This window comes from Staurois parvus, unplaced genomic scaffold (assembly GCF_062004578.1).
Source record: "Staurois parvus isolate SC_StPar_1 unplaced genomic scaffold, SC_StPar_1.0 ptg000061l, whole genome shotgun sequence".
NCBI lineage: Eukaryota > Metazoa > Chordata > Amphibia > Anura > Ranidae > Staurois > Staurois parvus.
The window spans coordinates 7,000,916-7,007,902 of NW_028317857.1; the positions used below are offsets into that span (position 1 = coordinate 7,000,916).

General features: G+C 39.7%; 1 long non-coding RNA gene across 1 annotated transcript in view; it reads left to right on the top strand.

Moving 5' to 3' along the window:
- The window catches only part of LOC149469747 (uncharacterized), a 64,721-nt gene extending 59,027 nt beyond the window's left edge, over positions 1-5,694 (top strand). The window contains exon 3 of the long non-coding RNA XR_016311523.1: positions 5,273-5,694. This is a non-coding gene — a long non-coding RNA (uncharacterized LOC149469747). The remainder of the gene's footprint in view (positions 1-5,272) is intronic.
- Positions 5,695-6,987: the final 1,293 nt, after the last annotated feature.

Consider the following 6,987-nt stretch of genomic DNA (forward strand, 5'->3'; position numbering starts at 1 on the left):
CCCACAGTGCATGCAGTTCATGGTTTTATTTAAATGTACATTTAATAGTTATCTCACATCGACACATCCTGTGTTTACACCAGCAGAGTTGATTCTATTTTCATCATGTGTTGTTTATTCTATAACCAATAACAATTTTCTGTATGAAAGGTACAACAGCATAGCAGCGGAGAAGGAGTTTAGAATTAATTTCAAGTGATGAAATAGAAAACAAAAAGAGAATGTTAAAAATGATAATAAAAATTTGGATGCTATAAAAAAAGGATTTTAATAAAATAATAAAAAATGCATTTTCATTTCTCCTCCTCCACATTATTATTATTCCTGTTTATTAATACTATTTAGACATTTGTAAAAAGAAAAAAAAAAGAAAAAAGAGAAAAAGTATTTGCCAATGAAGTTCAAAAGAAAACAGTAACAGCAAAAACATTAAAAATCAGCATATAAATGCCCTCATATTCCTTTTGTACTGAAATGTATTGTAATTGTACTGTCTCCCTTATAAAGCACTTGTAAAGCACTGCGCAAACTGTTCGTGCTGTATAAATCTTGTATAATAATAATAATACAAATAACAAGAATAATAATAATATACCGTGAATAATTCCAAAAACAATAGTAACAAACACAAAAGCAACATTATTATTAGTAATTTTTATTATTATTATTAACAATAATAATAATAGTAGTAATACTACTACTACTACTAATGATAATAATAATAATAATATGAAGAAAATGAAGAAAAAGAAGAATTATGCATAAACCACAAAACCAAAATGATATAAAAAAAATCAATTACACAATTAAATTAACTGTTTAGTACTAGAAAAGACTTTTCTAGTACATTGATCAGTAATTTGCCATCAGAATCAATTAAAATAGAGTATTTAAAAAGCACAGCATGCCTAACACACATGTCAGTGCATGGCACGTTCATACATGCATCGTGGTACCAACAAGCCCTTAAAGCAAATGTTGCGGTGGGAAGAGGGATTCAAAAATGTTCATGTCCTTTATTTTACAGGAGGAGGATTTCCTTGTCAGGATTCGGAGTAACTTTCCACTTGATGTAACCAGAAGTCAGGTTGAGGCTGAGTCTGTGGATCAGATAACAACTACTGACTGCAGCCCTGTCTGCCAGTCTAATTACAATGTGTCAGTGTCTGTACTCGGAGCTGACATAAGACAGTACAGCACCATCAATATGACAAAATGCAGGATGAGGACTTTCTTAAAAGTACACCATGATTTAAAGGAATTATTCACTTTACGGAAAAAAGTGGGAACTCTCTGTTATCTTAAAAAAACCTGTTCTGAGAGAATTGTGTAGGCTGCTAATGCAAATCTTCTTAAAATGCTAGTTTCCTGGCTGCTCCTGACTTTTGGAGTCACTGATCCCAAGCAAATGAATTCAGAGTTAAGTCAGAACTGCTGTGTAGCAAAAGTGGCAGTTAGGGGTTATAAACTTTAATGATGCTGAGGGGTGCTTACAAAAGTCCACTTTAATTCCAATAAATATGTTTTTTTTTCTGGCAGTACTGACAGTATGTCTGTTTGTCCTCACCCTTACGGTACTTTCATAATTTCTCCCTGTACTTTCAGAACTCCTACTCTCAAATTCCCTACCAAGACTTCCAAAGTTCCCTGAAACAATACCGATTGTGTCCTCTGGTAAAACGTATATTTGAAGTGGCTAAATCCGTGTCCTATCCCCAGATATTACTGTTCAAAGAGCTAATATACTTACCTTTAAAATTGCAAGACTGCTGCCAACCCTAACTGACCTGACCACTCTCATGATTGCTGCCTGCCTTCGACAGCTACCTGGAACTCATTACTGTCTTGTCTTCCGCCTGCTAAGACCCTTGCCTATACCTAAATACTCTCTTATTTCCTGCTTTGACCCATGCCTGGACCTCACTATTCTCCTGCCTTTCGCCTAGTGTTTAGTCTCCACACCATGGCCATTCTGTACCTGCTATCACCTTTGTGAGGTGATCTTGAGTGCCAGGACCTGGTGACAGTGTTAAATGAAAAAAAACAGGGGCCACTAGGGTCTCAGCCCCTTCTCCACCTTCAGGACTATGATGAAGACCAACTGTCGCTTAGCCCCATACCTCAAGTGAGCCTGGGTAACCTGCCAAGGGACACATACCACTCCCTATTTTGTGGGAAAATGTGGTCTGCATGTAAATGTGGATAACAAATTGAAAGTAAAAAGGAAAGTTATCAAATGGATAAACCAGGTGGCTGTGAATAAAATCGTTCAGAACAGATCATAAAGCATGCAGAATGGTGTCCTATATATATTTCTGTGGCTAGGGAAGCTAGGGAAGTCCATTGAAATGCATGGGCTGCCCTATACATGGCACTCAGGATGCAGAATGCAGCATGCAGCACGGATAGATGTGAATTACGGGCTCATTCACACCTGAGGTTGGGGAATTGTAAGCCACGTTTTACCACTCCCTACTGCTTCCTTTTTAGCTGTAGTGGCAATAGCCAGGGACGTACACATGCTGTAGCCTTGGCTGGAAATATACCCTCAAGCAGGGGCGAACTAACAACTCATTTGGCCCCCGGGCAATAGGGAATCATGGGGTCCCTGTGTCCTTGCCCACACTCAAAGCACACCAACAAAAGCCTATAAAAGGCCCTCTACTGACCCTGGGCCCTCGGGCAGTGCCTGAGTGCCCGAATGGTCAGTCCGCCCCTGCCCTCAGGTAAATGGGGATGCCCTACAACTCCCCTGCAATATGTTGCCTCTGCACTACCTGCTTTAACCCAATAAATGCAGTATCAATAAGCCATAACCGCATGCGATGAACACGGTTGTGGCACAGTGATACTGCATTTAGGAGGTTAAAACAGGTAGTGCAGTGGCAACATATCGCCTGTTCACTGCCTGTCAAATGCCTTTGGGAAGCAACCCAAGCATGGATTGCTTTTCAGAGGGACAGCAGTCTTTGCTGCTATTATGAACGAGCCCTAAAAAGGCACACACACACACACACACACATACATAAAAAATGCACACATACACACACACACAGAAATACACACACACACACATAAAAAATGCGCACATACACACACACACATACATAAAAAATGCACACATACACACACACACACAGAAATACACACACACACACACAGAAATACACACACACACACATACATAAAAAATGCACACATACACACACACACACACACACACACATACACACACACACACACACATACATAAAAAATGCACACATACACACACACACACAGAAATACACACACACACACATACATAAAAAATGCACACATACACACACAGAAATACACACACACACACACACATAAAAAATGCACACATACACACACAGAAATACACACACACACATACATAAAAAATGCACACATACACACACACACAAGCATGCATACATACAAACATACACACACACAGAAATACACACACACACATACATAAAAAATGCACGCATACACACACAAGCATACATACATACAAACATACACACACGCATGCACATTTACAGCCTTTTTAAAAACTGCAGTACTATACCTGCACTTGTACTGGGTACTGCACTGCAGGGAGCTGCTCTGTAGGGGGAGATGGAGAGCTCAGGACCCAGGAAGCTGCCACCCCCTTCCACTGCTCTTCAATTCACTGTCCTGTTGGCTGTGCCAGAACCCCTGATGACCTCAGGCACAACCCCCCGCCCTTCCCAGTGTGCTGTAGCGCTTTGGTGGAGAAAGGCTGGTATAGAGCCTCTTTCAGGATTTTCTGCTCTCTGTGTACCCATTTGAGAGATTTTTCCTGTGCAAGTTCCAACATGGTCACAGGACAGGCAGCCAGATAAAGTCTACCAAACGGGACCATAGACAACAGTGTACATTCAAAAAAAAGGTTTCAGTCCTCCCCTGCTCTGTCCAAAAAAAACTGGGCTTGAGTTAAAATTCCACTTAACACTGTATTTTCAGTCATGCCTGGAAAACTCATCTTTATGCCATATTTCTCAAAAATAATACTGTGTGTTTGTTGTCTCTATTACAATATGAGTAGGTATTATGGAACATCAATTCAGAATATAGTTAGTTATATCCAGGACAAATGATCTGTTGCTGGATATCTTTAATCCACTGAGAAAGTGAGTTTTTTCCTCCATTATAATATCTACAAAGTTTTGGAACTGCAGTTGGGGAGGTAAGCCAAGGACAAAAATTAGGATCTTAAAGTAGACTTCTCATTTTCTGTGGATGCAGGATTAATGCATGTTGAGACTTACTTTGCCTATAAAGTACAATATGTTAGCCTTACTCAAGTTCACCTTTCATCCACTCCCCAAACCTCCCCCACCATCTATTTGTTCTTCAAACTCCCGTTTGCTACAAAGAGCAATCAATTTAATCAAGAAATGTCAAATTACTGGCATGGCAGTATAGATTTGGCACGGCTCTGTCCAAATCTATTTGTTTTTCTATCATTTGCAAATATTTTCAATATGTATCTGCAACTGCTTTGCATAATTAATTTTTTTCAGCGAGAATAGGGCTCTCTTTCATGGGGAGTTTTTGAAAAGCCGTCACTGGCAGAAAAAGTTAATGAGAAGGAACAGGTGTAAATGATTAAACATGGCCAAGAACACCAATTTTGGCAGGAAACGTTCAATCACTGTAGCCCATTTACTGGGATATAACACTTACAACTTTCTTATTTACATAGAATTTAAACAAGAATTCCAGGCAAATATATAGGTTTAGGGGCCAGTCACTGTTTTTTTCAAGGAAAAAAAAAAAAATATATATATATATATATATACACATATGTATATGGGGCTTTCAAGCCAAACTGGGACTTTTGAGTTTATATAATAAAAGAACAAATTTTAATGAGTGGAAACTGCCTTTATTTTTTTACATACTCCCTTACTACATTTATACATTTATCCCAGCGTTTAGCTAATGCCTGAAAAGCTTCAGCACAGAAAGGTTTGTCAGTACATCTGAACCATCCTAGGACAGTCTGCTTCACTTTGTCATCAGTGCTGAAATGCTGACTTCCGAGGAACTATTTTAGGGGTCCAAACAGCTGAAAATCACTCGGAGCGAGGTCCAATCTGTAAGGGGGATCGGGCAATACCTCCCAGCCAAGTTGCTATAATGTGCATGTAGTGCAGTGAGAAGTTTGAACTTGTGCAATGTAATGGAGAAACAGGATTCTCTTAGTGATCTAACAAGGCCGTTTTTTCCGCAGACACGTGTGCTCATCACTCAGAATGTGACAGTAATTTTCACTGTTGACAGCGGCACCACTGGGTTGAAAATCCTGGGAACCACCATGGCTGGGATTGCCACTGATGGATGTACGGTCATCTTTGAAATGTTTACACCATCCAAATGTCCTAATGTGGCTGAGCGCCTCATCACCATACTGTGCTTGAAGTCTTCTGCAGATATCCACGGGTTTTATGCCTTCGTTCACAAGAAACGTCATCACATGCATGCACTAACACTGTTGTCTGTAATGCAATCTTAATTAACGGCCAATGGACTGGCCCACGACATGAGCCGCCTATCAGTAATAGGATACACTTGCCACATACTATTGTGTGTAGTACCACTACGATAGCATCCCTTTTTATACCTGTAAAATTAAAAGTCCTGGTTTGACTTGAACGCCCCCGTGTGTGTATACTGTATATATATATATTGTATATGTCTTCTGTAACTGATTTGACATCAGTATTGCATTCAGACTAGGAGAGGAAGGGCGTTGTTTTTTACATTGTATAGTACTATGAATCTTGCAATTGGAGCTTGCTGGTTAGGGGAGAGCAAAAAAAATGGTCTCGTCGGTGAGATACTGTTCTTTAGGCTGGCCATACATTATACAATTTTCTTTAGAAAATTGCTTTAGATTTACCAAAAACCATATGAGTCCAACCTAAACAACACTTTCAATTGTATCCAATTAAGCAGGTCCTTGCACTACACAGTTGAAAGTAAATCTAAAGGAAATTGGGCAGAAATTGAACAGAAAATTGTATAGTGTATGGCCAGCCTTAGTATCCAACCTTTACCAAGCTGTATTGCGTTAACTGCAGGGAGCAAAAGTAACTTGTCAAGACCTGGCTTTGATATGTGTCAGGGAGGTTGATTCTAAAAATTACTAAACAGAATTTACATTTTAGATAATTTACAGAAATTTATTTCAACTGTTTTTTAAATTTCTTTCCCTACACACCGTTTAAATAAAATTTTCTAAATGTGTTTCTTAGGGCCATTAAGACTTGGCGTCCCGGGGATGCTATAGTAACACATGTGCGCTAAACATCATTTTTCATGCATTGCATCAAGGCAGCCTATTCAAATAAATAGGCTGGCAGTGCACCAGAATGTTAAAAAAAATGGACATGCACCGTTTTTGGGAAAGCAGCGCAACACAACGCACAGTAGTATGTTACCATGCACTGTGGTGCATTAGAGGTGTGCAATTGCAATGCACCTGTACATGTAACGTGTATTGCACTAAATGCGATGCACTACACTGGAAAGTTATGAGCCCTTTTAACTAACCCTTTAATACTTACCTTCAATCTACCTAAAAACCAACCTATTCCCTAAAATGAGCCTTTCACTCTTATATGTCCCCAATTCTTAACCCCTAATTTGTTCCTTTAAGCAGATCTCCACTCTGCCCCCCCTATTTTTTCACTCCCCCCCGTACCTTGTTGGCAGTCCTGCACAGTTAAGGTACCCAGTGCCCAGTGGATTCAGCATTGTCCTGCTGAGATTTGCTTCTATTCTGTCCCCAATCAGTCCCGTGTTGCCGTCTTCTTTTGTGAAGTCATTGGGAAGCTTCTGGCTCTTCCTTGTTCAGCCGGTGGCTCTCTGATGGCGTGCCACTAGCTCCCCCCCTCTTTTGTCAATGAAAGTTCAATTCTCCTGTAATATGTGAAGTACACATTC